The sequence below is a fragment of the Varanus komodoensis genome, unplaced genomic scaffold (assembly GCF_004798865.1).
Source record: "Varanus komodoensis strain SLA01 unplaced genomic scaffold, ASM479886v1 scaffold34_1, whole genome shotgun sequence".
NCBI lineage: Eukaryota > Metazoa > Chordata > Lepidosauria > Squamata > Varanidae > Varanus > Varanus komodoensis.
Window position 1 is genome coordinate 2,805,995 of NW_025335854.1, and position 15,374 is coordinate 2,821,368.

The window sequence follows — 15,374 nt, forward strand, 5'->3', positions numbered from 1 at the left end:
AATCATCATCACCATCACCATCATCACCAGGGATTATGATTGTACAAAGGGTTCTCCTGATAATCACGTGAATGCAGATAAAAGACCTCATCAGACCTTCCCGCTCAAAACAGGGAAGGCCTGGTGTACATTCTGCTTTCCCTCTTTCATATATTCCTACATCCACGTCATCATTTTACCTAAATTGGGCTCTGGTCAGAGCTGTTAATGTTGTTGGAATATTTGAGTATTTTGGTCTTTGAAAATTCTGGCACAAGCAGAAAACAGGAACTTGGCTTCTAGCTTTCACACTTTCTGAATATTCTGTGTATTGTGGGTAGGGTGGGAGATTCTTTTAGAAATATGCATCCAAATGAGAATGTCCTTACATTATATTTTAAAAAAAGAATCACAAACAAATAAAAAATAGAAAAAAGGAATAGAAAGGAATGTACATTCTCATGGGAAAGTGGGACATATGGAAGTTATGTTTGTTTGTTTGTTTGTTTATACACATATTTATAGGCTGCCTATAAATGCTGAGACCTTCCTTGACAGCTTACATAGATCAGAAGAAAACCCAGCACATATTCAGTGCAAGTGACTTGTGTGTGTACAAAGCAGCAAAACTTGAACATACCAAAGTGCTCCAAATTCTGTCCTGAACCTTCGTCCAATTCTATCAGATTATGAGCTTTTGTGGGGTTTTTTTACAGTAAAATCCATCTATATTTCCATGCATATTTTCCTAAAAGAAAATATGCAATTCATATTCTTGAATTGAATGCATTCTTCTTCTATGATTTAACATATCTGAGCACATTTTGGAAGCTTACCAATTTTGAAATATATATAATATGCATGTGCACATTTTGAAATTTATTTTTATTTATTTATTTATTAAAACATTATTATGTCGCCCCATTCGCCGAAGCCTCGGGGCGGCTTACAACAAAAAATTAAAATAAAATTTTAAAATATATACAGTAAAATACAAATATATAATTTAAAACATACAATATAAAACAAGCCGCCCTGGCCAAATAAAATTCAATAATATTAACATTTAAAATACTGCTTAAATAAAAAGGTCTTCGCCTGGCGCCGAAAAAATAACGACGGCGCCAGGAGGACCTCTCTGGGGAGCGCATTCCATAACTTAGGCGCCACCGCTGAGAAAGCCCTCCTCCGAGTAACCACCCTCCTAATTTCTTCCACGGAGGGCTCCCGGAGAAGGGCCTCTCCCGCTGATCTCAGGGGGCGGCTGGGCATATAAGGATGTAAGCGCTCCTTCAGGTAACCAGGACCCAAGCCGTTTAGGGCTTTATAGGTCATTACCAACACCTTGAATTGGGCCCGGACTTCAATGGGGAGCCAGTGAAGCTGACGGAGAACTGGAGTCATGTGAACATAACGTCCAGTCCCCGTCAGCAGCCTGGCAGCTCTATTTTGGACCAATTGAAGTATCCGGACCGTCTTCAAGGGTAGCCCCACGTAGAGCGCGTTACAGAAGTCCAGACGGGAAGTCACCAACGCATGTGTCACTGTCGCAAGGCAGTCGTTCTCCAGATAGGGGCGCAGCTGATGAATCAGCCGAAGCTGGAGGAAAGCGCTCCTTGCCACTGCTGTTACCTGAGCTTCCAGTGAAAGCTCCGGGTCGAGGAGCACTCCCAAGCTGCGGACCTTGTCCCTAAGAGGGAGTGCAACCCCGTTCAGGACAAGGTTCAATTCACCCTCTCCGAAGCCCGATCCGCCAACCAACAGGACCTCCGTCTTGTCTGGATTGAGCTTCAGTTTATTGGCCCTCATCCAGCCCATTACCTCGGCCAGGCACCGGTTCAGCACAGCCACTGCCTCACCTGGATTGGTGGAAAACGAGAGGTAGAGCTGGGTATCATCAGCGTACTGATGGTTCCGCAGCCCACACCTCCTGATGACCTCTCCCAGCAGTTTCATGTATATGTTGAAATGTGCTCATGTAGGTAACCCCTCCTTTTAAATTTATTTATTTATTTATTTAGAATTTTTGTATGCCGTCCCATCGCTTATAGCCTCAGGACAGCTCACATAAATAAATAAACATAATACATAATACAATTAAAAATTTAGTTTGTGATCTCATTGCAAGCTTAGGAATATATGGAGTTCAACCAGAGATACCATTTGAATCTGTGTTCAGTCCAGAAGGTGGGTAAAATCCTGAGCAAAACAGGACTGAAACAAGTATATTGCATGCCCCCAGTTATATTATTTGTGCACATATCCCAGAGATATGGGGGTTGTTCCTCAGAGAACCAGCCCCCATGCTGCTGCTCACTGCTTCTGTGAACTCAAGTGTGTCAAATGCCACAAAGCCAGAAGACATAAAATGCCTGACTTGGCAAACTGTCACATAAGGAAGAATGTAGTTTTATTCTTATTTTCACCAGGCAGATGCGGAATGCAGCTGATATATTCTGATGACTCAATCTCCTTCAGAGATGCAGAAATTAAATGATCGATGCTGTGAATACTGATCTGCTTGTAGCATGTCATCACCATTACTATTATGATCTACATCACCACCATCATCATAATTATCTACAATGGCATCAACAAACTTCACAATTTCATCTAAACATCTGGTGCATCTCTCCCACATCTTGGGATTCAATCGAAGAACTATTCTCAGTTCCTGTGGTTTTCCATCACACTTGTCAAGTGCGATGCCTAGCGCCATTTACGGTGTGTGTAACAACAATATGTTTTGCATCTGTATCCAGAAGAAGTGAGAGATAAGCCAATGGGCTGGATCCATTGTGGACCTTAGCTGAGTTACAGTCATGCTGGAAAAATAGGGCAGGGGGTTAATCTGTGTGCATCCTTATTTCCCCTTGTGAAAAGCCATTCCAGAGGTTCAAGGGGACATTCCAGTGCTGCATGTGTGAATGCACAGGTGGCTGCAGAGGCGAGGGATCACTGGCAAAGGTTGGGAACCTCTGCTGGATATCAGTGCATTCTGTGAATGGAGAAAGAGCTTTCCTTCACAAAATATAAAGTTCTAAACGGCTTAGGACCCGGCTACCTAAAGAACTGCCTTCTCCCATATATACCTGCCTGACCACTGAGATCTGGGAAGGAAGTCCTTCTAAAGGAGTCATCCCTCAAAGAGGTGGGAGGGGTGGCAAATAGAAGGAGGACCTTCTAGGTGGCTGCCCTCCACTTGTGGAATCAGCTCCCAAGAGAAATTCATCAGGGGCTGATGTTACTCTCTTTTCAGCACCAGATGAAAACATTTCTCTTTTCTAGGCATTTTAACAATAAATATTACTAATTTTACTGGTTGTAATAACATGTCTTAAGTGTTGTCAGCTACCCAGAGCCTCCACTTGGGGAAGGGGATGGCATATGAATGTCAAAACAAACAAACAAGCAAGCAATCTTTTTAAAAAATGGCTGAACTGGATCAACAGGGTTAACATGGGGCTACATTTATCTCACATTGCAATGTACCAAGATCTACAACCATGACTGACAACTGCTTGTCAGTTGGCTGAGTATGCCCTGATCATCAGTTAGACATCACAAATATCCTACTTACAAGCCTTTCCAAAGGCCACATCTCTTGAGGTGGCAAGGATCTTCCTGATTCACTGTCCCTGGTTACCATGACTCTGAGTGAGATATGGTCCTAAAATTGAACCACACCCTGCCTTTAGGTCTCACAGATGTAGCAAGCCTTGAGAATAAGTCTGAGAAAAAACTCACCTAGCATTTTCCCCCACCCTAAATCAATTTTCTTGTGCAGACCTGCCAATGTGACCAGCTACATTCCGAATTTAACAGAGCACCACAACCACTATGCTAAATGCAGGGTAGGTGGAGATGAATCAAAATTGGGATTAAAGCTGCTCTGAAAGCTAAACCCCAAATTCCAAGTTAGGCTCCTGATGACCACCCAGACTGGGTGGGGCCTGGGCCAGGACAGAGCAGGCTTATGTAGCCCAGCTGGTCCCGTCCTCGGTGAGTGTCAGGGTCATGTGCTGACTCTACCCAGGCACTGGCTGTGCCCCACCCAGGCTGGCCAGAACTGCACCCCTGTTTCAACTCTCATGAAACATGAAGGATAGCATGATGGGAGCTGTAGTACTCTCTTCTGCCTACCTTTGCATAGGGTCTCTTGGTGCTTTCCAGTATATTTTAATGAGATGAAGACCCTCACGTCTGAGTGTACAAACTAAACATAAATGTCAGTGTCATAGAGACCATGGCCAGGTAAGATACAGGCTGGAAAAGTGCCTAGGAAAACAGATGATTGTTCCATTTTCCCCACCGGATTTAGGCACAGGTTTTGTGGGTCCAGAAAATCTGTTCTTTTTTTGTGGAGTACCACCAGTTGATTAGTTGATTATTCCCAGCAGAATAGTTCAGACTATAGAATGTGCATAGGGTTTTTTCCCATTATTAATTAGTTCTCATCTCTCTGCTCCTCTGGAGTATGAACACCCCAATTTATAGTCTGATTTTTTGCTTCTTAGTTGGGACAGCTCTTTCTCATTATTCGCTCTCAAACTTCGGAAGTTCTAATATGTTAGAGAGTGCTTTTTAGACTGCAGCCACATTTGATAAGACTGAGCACTTGCAAGGGATTGGATCATTGTAAGAACACTTACAATGCAATGGGTCTAGAAGGCATATTCTAGAAGTGGCATATTGATCAAAGGGATGGGAAAATGAGCAGTAGCTGAGTTTGTTAAGGTTCTCTGCTTCCACTTTAGTACTTGAGTTATCATTTATCTTCTCATCACTCCCAAGCACAAGTGTCTTTCTACACCCGCTGCCACCCGGAACAGTTCACTCACTCACAAAAATGCATGCACGTATCCCAGATGTGTACATTTCCCCATAGTTTATAGTGTAAAACTGCAGTTTGGAAGTGAGGGCATGTACATTTGCTGAAGTACATACTACTGAACGCTCAGAAAATTGATGAAATTTCCCAGGAATGATTGTTTGCATTTGAGGTTGTAAATAGGACACATGCCAAAGTATTTCTGGCCTGTGCTGCCAAGTCAGGAGGGACACATGGGGTTCCTGCTTTCTGTTCCATTCCATGCTGGTTGTTCAGTGAAGATATGTGTTTTTTTGTGTGTTTGTATATGGAGAAGAAACATTGTTAACTATTTTGCATAGTGTTTGAATTATGCACTTGATCAGTATACATTTATCCATTGATTAAAACATGCAGCTGCATATTTTTAAATGTATGCATTTTTTCTTTGCACACTTCAAATGTGTGAGATTTGAAGGTGCATTCTTTCTGTTTCACAGAATACAAGTCCAGAAATTGTGAATCTGGACAATTGTGTGTCTGTGCAAGCACACACATGCATGCAAACACACACAAAGATGCGGGGGGGGGGGATTCTGTATCTGTAATCTGTATCTGGACACAAGGTTAGTGGATATGCACTGAATGCAATAAGAAAATATTTCATGATACTAAAATCAATGCACTTTCAATTTCAAGATTATGATAAATGATAGCATTTGGCCACGGATGTTATTCATGGTTTGTTTGTGTAGTGAATTTTACTGCATATTTTAGAAGCCTAGTGATTTACACCAAAGATTTTGACATTGCTTTAAAAATGTCAGAGATATATTCCTTAGAGTTTTTTGTTTTTCTTATTTTAGTGCATATACATTTTGCTTCCTTTTGATCTTTTAAAAACTCTTCAATAAAAGAAAACGAAGGATTCAGAACTGTGGTTTCAACATCTCTGTTCAAAAGAAAATTCTCACCCATCTTGAACTGTCTTCTCCCTGAGCATTTCTACTGAGGGATGGCATCCAGTATTTCCATAAACGTAATGAAATCCACTCTCTTAAGGTCCAGAAGCCACATCTTGCCAAGCCTTGCTTTCTGCTTTCTTAGCCTCTTTACTTCCAAGATGGCATAGCCACTTTCTGTGCAAATCCCCACTACTTTAATCTCTTCAACCAATTCTTCCATGTTGGTGAAAATCAGACCTAGGTATAGCTGATCCCATGGGCTTGCCCTCCACCTTATGCACAATGAAATTGCCATCAAGGCAAACCTGGGATTTCTACACCTTCATGCTTAGCAGATTTGGCTCCGAACACATAGTTGGACAGCTGAAGACCTCCACTGCAATCGTACTTCTCCATTGCAACCATGCCAAAATGTGGTAGTCTGATCTAGGAATATATCATCCAAGTTTTCTGTCTGGGTTGGCAGTCTGCTGTGGATTCCCACAGTAGCATCAGTATTATCCCCCTCTTTTTTCTAATTCTACCCAATGTTGTCAACCATTATAACATTGAGACTCTAGCTGGTCAGTAAGAAAGGCTCCCCATAGTAAGTTTGTCTGTAGCAGACACTAAAAATAGTGCAGAGTTGGTACCTTCCTTACCTCCCAATGCAGGGAAATCCATTGAAATAGGGACCCCATACTGAAGGTCCTGGATCCATGTAGAACCACTAGGAGAATAGCCACTGATGACCTCTGTGACTGGGTAGGTTGATGACGGAGAAGGTTCTCTCTCAACTATCCTGGTTTAAAATTCTTCAGGGCTTTGTACACCAGAAATGAAGGGGATCCTGGCACAGGAGTGAATAGGTTCAGGATGGTGATTTGGAGGAATATTCTGGCCAGGTGTGTCACCTGGCTTCTGGGATCAGCTGCAAAGGCTGCTTCCTCCACAGAGGTAACTAGACTCAGGCATGTGTGAGGGCTATTGGAGATGGGAGTATGCTGACCATCACATCCATTTCCAGAAAGACAAGCACAGGGAAGCATATGAGATCTGCTTTTAAAACAGAACTCGAAAGCTTAGCTCTATAAAGATTCAGCACTGGATGGACAAATGGAACAGAAGGGGGAAAGCATCAAGGAGAAATGTCAATGGTCAGTTTGGACATTAGAGGGATCGGCTGTGTGCAGATGGTAAACCCTTCTTCAAGCTGCAGTTGGAATGTTGCTTATGATAACAAGCCCTGCTTCTTGTAAAAATGCTTTATTACAGTTCTTGGCCTCTATCTTTGGCATGGAGAAAGGCATCAATGGGCTTTTAAATGCAAAACACTAAAGATTTATGACTGGTCTGGCAGAAGAAGCAGAAAGATTCGAAGGAGATGCTTTAACAGCCAATTTGTGCAATAGACAGGAGGACTGGCTGTGTGTTGATGCTACAAAATTCTGTGAGATAAATGCAAAACCAGTGATCACTGCTCCTGCTGCCTGAAGAAATTCCTTCATCAGACTTTCATGACTTCGCAAGTAAATAGTAGCAGTCCAACCTGCATTCTAAATGTTCCCACATCCTAAATTCATGTTGAATAAATATTCCTGCAGGCCTCAGGGCACTTTGCATGATCTAATTAAGAATGCCCCAGAGCCGATAGGCTTTTCTGTTGCTTGCATTGTTCTTTTCTTAATGAGGGCCCTCCATGACACTCCATCTGTATGGTTCATTACCTACCCAAGAAGGTATGTGAACCCAGGTGTGGAGGTTGGCAACCTACAAAGAGGTTTCAGGCACTTTCACATGTTCCTGCTCTCTGCTCAGAATGACGGAGAAGTTATTGCAAAACCAGAAGGGCCTCCTCCAGGCTGGGAGGGACACTGGCTTTGAGGGAGCCTCTAGGTCCTGGCAAACATTGAATGTTCCTAGGGCATATGCCTTCCCTGCTAGTCCTTTGAAAGTGTGCGGATGCTAATCACAAGAATCCAATAGGCGAACCAGTGGTGTATGGATCCCACGCGGATCAGGTTTATGTGCTTCAAAAATGAAGTCAAAGTAAGGTCCACAAGATGTGCTTCATCAACCTTCCCCAAACTGGGGTTCTCCAAGTATTTTGGACTCCAACCCCCAGCATTTCTGACTCTTGGCATGCTGTCTGGAGAAGCAGGGCTGTTGAAGAACGAAGTATTTGGAAGGAGGCACGTCAGGGAATGTTGTGTGTGTTTATTTATTGGTGTAATTTCTGGAGGAAGAGGTACAAATGATTCTCCCTTGTAGTGTAGCATTTAGAACCTCATTCAGAGGGGGAGCAGGGGAAGTTTATTTGACCCTGAATATTGAAAACTTTGCAGATTTGGGGCAAATACTTATCAAAGACAAATGGCATAAAATTCTTCCCCATGTCTACTTCCAATGCCCCTGGAGTCTTCGCTAAGTGATTCCAGGTTTGGTCAGCCAGCAGCCAACTCTTGGAAGTGCTTTTGTATATCTTCTCTGTAACAACACCCAACATCACTGGCTTTCAATACAGGCCAGGCACCCGGTCAAGCATTCTGACCCACCTGTTAAAAATTCGGTGCAGAAAACATTTTTCCTCTTGTCAGGGTGCTTTCTTATTTATACTTAACATATATTCAATGTGAAATTGGGTTACTTTTTTCTTTTTTGCATGCTTGGAGGATAAATACTTCTCTTTAGAAGGTTGCTGTTTGCTCATTCTTCTGCATGCACTTGTTATAAGATTCTCCCCTCCAGTTTACTTGGAAGGCGGGAATCACAAATGCAGCTTGGGGCTGCATTGTATGCTTATAATTATGCAGCTGCGCCCAGCCCTGCCCATTTAGTCTCCTTCCTAGCTTAATCTTCATGACAGGAGTTCTGATATGGAGAGATGTTGCCTGTGAAATTGGCAGGCCTGATCCAAACCAGAAAATCTTCATCCATTTGGGAACCCTCAGCTTCTGTTTCTGATGCTTTCTGGTGTGTTAGTTTCTTTTGTGAAGTGTACAGGATTTTCACACCCCCCCACCACAGCTCCCTACTTTGTTACAGTTCCATTTCAGGTGAGTACCAAGAATGATGTAGCATATTGTGAATACCAGAGTTTGATAAGAGCCACTGTAATTGACACCGGTTGACGCCTGAAGTGAATTTTGACATTTCCTTGGGTGGAAAATAACTTGGAAGGGAAGCAAGTAGCATTCCAATAAACATAGTTCCAAACATTTCTCAGGAATGGGGGATCTGCATGTAATGTGGCATGTAATGTCACATTTCATGGCATTTCTGGAATTCCCCATATCGGCTATAAAGCAGAGGCATCCCAAGGGAACCGAAGGGGTTTTGATAAAGGCTATTGGAATTACTCGGAGATTCCTCACATCCCTCTGCATGATTTTGTCAGCAAATTTATTTATTTAATATATTTGTTCTAATTATATCCCACCATTTTTCCTGGAAGGAACCCAAGTAGGACTGCATGATCTTCTTTCTCTCCCTTTTGTCCACACACCAACCCTGTGAGATAGGTTATGACTGGCTTAAAGTCCCTGGCCAGGCGGGATCTCCTGACTACAACCACTATGCAACACAGCCTCTCAGTCTGTGCAGTCAATAATTTACCAAGTGAAGATGTACTATTATATATGTATATTTGGCAATGGATGAATCAGTCTGTTTTTAAACCAAGCTACTTGCATATCTGTCCACCTATGTGGACACTCTTTTTCCTATATTACTGCAAAATAGTATTAACCCACAGGAAGCTGCAAATTGAATTACTGCTTAAATGCATGAGCAGATATTTCTATTTGTGGGCATTTCAACATGCCCTTCTTTCAAACACTCCTTTCTGAATGCAGTGTTGATACTGCTTGAAGCATCAAAAGCCAGTGCAAAACTAAAGGCTTAGTTATCCTTATCTTGAGTCTAGCAAATATGGATTGGATGCATTCCTGTTGGATTTCAAATTAAACAAGCATTCCTATTTATTTTAGCCGTTTAGCTGGCTTGCAAGGTTAGGCCCAGCTGCCCTTATGCTTCCACTGCACATCTCCTTTTCTTTCCAATTTATGGTCCCAAATAGTATTTAGTAAAACATCCTCACGATGCTGCCATTTTTCTTGCCACTGGTTGGACAACCTGAAACACATCGATTTCAAGGCCTGCATTCACATGTGCTCAAGATTACTGGGGAGGGAGCTGGTGTGGCCTTTGCTGTTGAGAAATGCATTGGCTGTACTGTACAGGTCTGGCCCTCCTACCAAGGAACATGTGACATTCAGGGTAGTCCCGAGGCCCTCAAAGCACTGTAGTCTGCAGAAGGAGCTAGACTCTGTAGGTGGCAGACTGTTGTGCTCACATGCCAGAAGAACCCACCACTTTAGGGAAGTGGCAGTTCTTAAAACAACTGAAACTCACCAGAACTGGAGAGCATCTTCCATGACATGTGAGTTCTCCATGTATGTATATCTAGGGATTACATTGTGAATAGTCTGAATGTCTGAATTGGCCATCAGAGCAGAATCTGTATATGAATCTGAGCCAGTTTAAGTAGTTATATTCAACAGAAATTAATCAGATGGTGAAATTGAGTTAAACACTTCTTACTTCTCCATGACTTATATGTTGAGTACTTCTGGAAGACAGTAACATTTTCACCCTCTTGTTCAATAAAGATCTGACTGTTTGCCATTCAGTACCTAGTAGGTATGGTGTATAACAAAGTAGATTATTAGCTACACCTCAGCTTTTATGTTCATACTCTTTTTCTTCACTGAAAGAAGTGCAAATTTCAAATATTATCTGAAGAATAATTCATAAATGTCAAAGACAAGACTCTTGGTTTGTAACTTTTCTTTTCTTTCTTCTTACATCTTTTTCTTTTTCTTCTTTTTCCTATCAACTTGTGAATTGAAACAGTTGGATTGTGATTAGCAAGACTATCAGAATCTATATTGGTACCATGGGTAGCCATTCTTTCGAGAACTTTATCCAGCAGGAGATTGAATGAAGAGGAAATGGCTTTGTGGTTTTTGAATCGCAAGTACTTTTGTGGTTTGGGCAGTGTGATAATTTATTTTATGCACTAATTTATTTGAAGAGCACTGCAACCATTACTTCAGACCTCCATTACTACCAGTTAACATCATTAAGACAAATCACAAGGCAAGGAATAATGCCACCAAACTGCCACCAGAAATATACAAATTGGACACTGATAAGAACTTTGAGTATAAATTTGATCAGTTGTTATTTTTTCTTGAAACCATTATTACATTAGTTAAATAACATCCATGTTGAAACAGACAGCAAAAAGAAAAGCTACATCATGATTTTGGAATCTATATGCTAGAGAGGACAATGTGCAAAACTAAATACAAATGTGTGTGTATATGTGTTTTCCCCAATGGCTGGGTGAAACAGAATGAGACAGAATGGGCTTATAACTGAGCACAAACCAGTCATGGAAGGAGACAGACCAATTTGTTCACCACTGATAACAATAGAAGGTGTTTCCCACCATTGGGTTCCTCTTTCATGCATTCCTGAATGCCACGTAATGTGTGAATAGGAACCACTAAAGTCTCTGACTATACGAATGTTGTTTGCGTGGTGGTGTATCTGTGGTGGTCAACATGAAATAGTGATAGAATCACATTATCACCAACCACGGCACCACTGGTTGTGAGGATGCTTCACTCAGAGCACAGAAGACTCACCTGACTGGCAGGAGCTGCTTAAAACAATAGGTGAAGGCCTTCCTCAGCAGCAGTACTTGACCTGCAGGGATGGTCCCTGCCCAAGCCTTTGCAGTAATGCAGGTGTCATGGCCCTTGACCCTGGGGGGAAGGAGGGGCAAGTGGTCTGGCGGGAACATGGTCACATGCAACAAATAAGACCTCACTTGGGTCTCTGTGGCCACGAAGGTTTTGACTCTTCATCCAGTGATGCTCAGGGTAACATGCAGAGGGTGTATCCCCAGTTTATTATCAAGAGAAGAAGGCGACTGAGTGAGAGTCACCTCTCAAGGCCACCAAAGTCCTTCATGAATTGATTGAGTATACGGTTCTCCCATGACCACTGGACTGCTCAATGTATCACACCAATGGTTCAGTATTCCCACATTTATTTGTGTGTGTGTGTGTGTGTGTGTGCATGCGCGCGTGTTGGTGGTGGTTTTTATTACAGAACAAAAAATCATAGAAACTGAGCAAGTCAGAAGGAGTCCCAGATCATATAAGGGATGTTGTTACCTCTCTCTCTCTCTCTCTCTCTCTCTCTCTCTCTCTCTCTCTCTCTGTGTGTGTGTGTGTGTGTGTGTGTGTGTGTGTTCTACTTTCAGTGGAGCAAGTGTCACATTTACTTTCAGGCACCAGCAGGGTTCCCTTGACAAGTGAATACTGTTTAAATCCTCTCTGATTTATTTTACATAAGCCAGGCAGTCCCCATAGCTAGGAATTTTGGATGCTGTCAAAAGCTTTACAGTTTGAAAAAATGTAAGAAAGAAAAGAAAATGTTTTCTTTCCCGAAAGCACAGTGTGTAATTTCTGCTCCAATATAACCATCTCATTTTTTTATTATTATTAATCTTTCAGAGCTCCCTTTTTCACACTTCTTCCGTTTCATTTCTTGTAGCTGATCTGACAGCTAAGAGGCTTGGAAGTGCTAGATACTCATTCCAGATAAAGAACATTTTTGAGAAGATAATGTATTTATATATATATATATATAGCATGTCATTCAAGGGACAATATTTTAAGTGTAGCAACAGAGAACAGACTTTATGTACATTTGCTCTCCTGAATGTTCTAGCATTGTAAGCATTGTGGATATGTATTGATTTTTAACAATTGAATTAAAAAATCATTTGGATTTTACTTAATTTAACTCAGCTTGTTTTGTAAGTAATATGTTTCTATTAAATAAATATAACTTGGTTAATATTAAATAATACGATTGTAAGCATGGGAGACTTACAGTTTATTTCTTAACCGAATCAATGTCTTCTACCGGATTTCTTGAGTTAAAGGAGCTTTTTCTGTGTAAATTAAAAAGCAATTTGTTTATTTCTCAAATAGGAATTGTACTCTGCCTATCAAATGCAGCCATTCCTTTGTCACCTCATCTGCCTAGTAAACACTAGAACTTACTTTGACCTATCCAATAATGCGCATTTCAGTTTTGTTTGCCTATTTTATTTTATTTTATTTTATTTTATTTTATTTTATTTTATTGAGGATGGGGCTGGACCAAGGGAGAGTGAAGCAAAAATGAGACCGTGGGAAAGGAGACAGACTTGTCCAGGGTGTAGGTTCCTTTATTTCCATCTTTAACATCACAAAATAGTCCAAGGTTCTGGTTGCAGGGTGGGTAATTTTCAAAGGTATCGCCTTTCTAGGTAAAACAAAGAGAACATGTTAAATGAATGCAGTGTGGCAAAGTGATGAATGGTGTGCTTGCAAGAATGAAATCAATTTTTAAAAATCACTGTTTAGGTGTACCTTACCATGGTTTAGGGTTCTGCAACATGTTCTGTGAAATAGATTAATAAATATAAATGAGAAACTTTATGTTGTTAGTGATTTAGACTGTTTTTTGGCATTAAAATGTGATGCTTATTTTAATTACTTCGATTTACATCAATCCAACCAGATTGCCAATTCAGCAACAAAGCTAAAAATCCGAACTCAACTAGCCTTTGGCACATTTGCTACACTTTTGACCTGAAATTCACCACGTCACTGACCAACTAATGTGCTCCCTTCTCACTCGTTAGGATGGGCACCTATATATCTCCTCAAAACAGGAATAGCATTATGAAAAGAACGAAAAGCAACTAGTATAACATCTGCCTATGCAAATCTGTGTGCACGGGTGCAAAATTAGAAATAGCAGCTATGATTTAAATAGAGATACATTACATATTACCACAGTAGAGAAGACTGATTGGGTGATTTGCTCAGCTGCAGTGGTCCAGCTTCTGACTGTTGATGGGCAACTTCAAAGCTCCTGTTGTTTTTGATCCTTACACTCCTTGGACATTTAACCAGATTGTTGTTGTTAGCTGTGAAGTCATTTCCGACCCATGGTGACCCCATGGACGACATTCCTCCAGGCCTTCCTTAACCTTCCTTAACCAGACTAGGACTGGACAATTAGAGGAAAATGCCTTCTTCCAGCTCTCCAAGGACAGCAGACCATCCTATCATGCAAATGTTGCAAATGGCTTCTTCAGAGTGCTTCAAGATGTTCCGAGACAATATCTTAGCAGCAAATGCTTCTGAAGCAATGCATTGTAACAGGTCTGATAAGAAAAGAAGAAAAATCCATCAGCCCCCTTGCTGTACAAGATGAGAGAGACACAGCAAGACAAACATAATTTTCCTGAGAGAATATATCCCACCTGATTATTGGGAGTTTCATTTCACACTTCCTTCCTGTTCTTATTAAGTTCCACATAATTTCAGCTGGCATTGGTTTTATGGCTACAGTATGTCAGCATTTTCACTGAGAACTACCTTTTAATGGGAATATAGTTCATCTCTACAATCTGTACTCGTAGCAGAATATTGGCATATACCAAATCATAACAGGGAATAATGGGAGAATAATGCATTCTTTCTCTTTGGATTTTTTTATTAGTCCAATTCTTTTGGAGTCAAAGAGGATGAAGGTGTTCCTTTTATCCTGGGTCTCCCAAAACATCCATGTGTTTGTTTGCTTGTTTGCTTGCTTTCTTGCTTGTTGGCAAACACTAACCCAATCCCCAACAATAATGCACTGAAACGTATTGTGATGAATCATGACATCTACCGCTATCTACCTGGTTAGCTTTCCTGGTTAGAAGTCAAAAAGAGGAGTAATGGTATTAAATTTTCTGCCTTTTTGTCCATGTATTTATCAATGCTTACTTTAATAAAGGCATATTAATTTCAGCAAGGTAATATTTTGTATCAAATCTATATGCAAGTCTTAAAAAAATAATACTAAGGCAGCTCACCTTGCATTACAATTCTGCGATCACTCTTCTTTACAAATTTGGGCATCTTCCTCAGTTCACACACAGAGAGAGCCAAAAGATATAGCTGGTTCATGTGCTTCTTGTCTCACTGAACCCACAACAACAGGTTCATAGCTATTGCAATGAGCTCAAAAACCCAGCCACCATTTGCATCGGGGTGGAGAATCTAAGAACCAGAAGCCAAATCCAGCCCTTCATGGTTCCCTTAGATAGCCCCACTCTCTTTCTCTGGCTGAATTGGTCATTTGTTAATTTCCTGGTTTTCTATGGTTTCTTCCCCATTAGAAATTTGTTGTTGCTAGTTGCAAAGTCATGTCCGACCCATCGCGACCCCATGGACAACATTCCTCCAGGCCTTCCTGTCCTCCACCATCCCCCAGAGTCCACTTAAGCTCACACCAACTGCTTCAGTGACTCCATCTAGCCACCTCATTCTCTGCCACCCCCTTCTTCTTTTGCCATCTATTGTTCCCAGCATTAGGCTCTTCTCCAGGGAGTCCTTCCTTCTCATTAGGTAGCCAAAGTATTTGAGTTTCATCTTCAGTATCTGGCCTTCTAAAGAGCAGTCAGTGCTAGAGGAGATCAACCCTGACTGCTCTTTAGAAGGCCAGATACTGAAGATGAA

The 15,374-nt window shown here is 41.4% G+C and overlaps 1 protein-coding gene across 2 annotated transcripts in view; it reads left to right on the forward strand.

The window, feature by feature from the left end:
- BRINP3 (BMP/retinoic acid inducible neural specific 3) overlaps nucleotides 1-15,374 on the forward strand; it is a 211,331-nt gene that overhangs the window by 75,881 nt on the left and 120,076 nt on the right. The gene's annotated exons all lie outside the window — the stretch shown is intronic.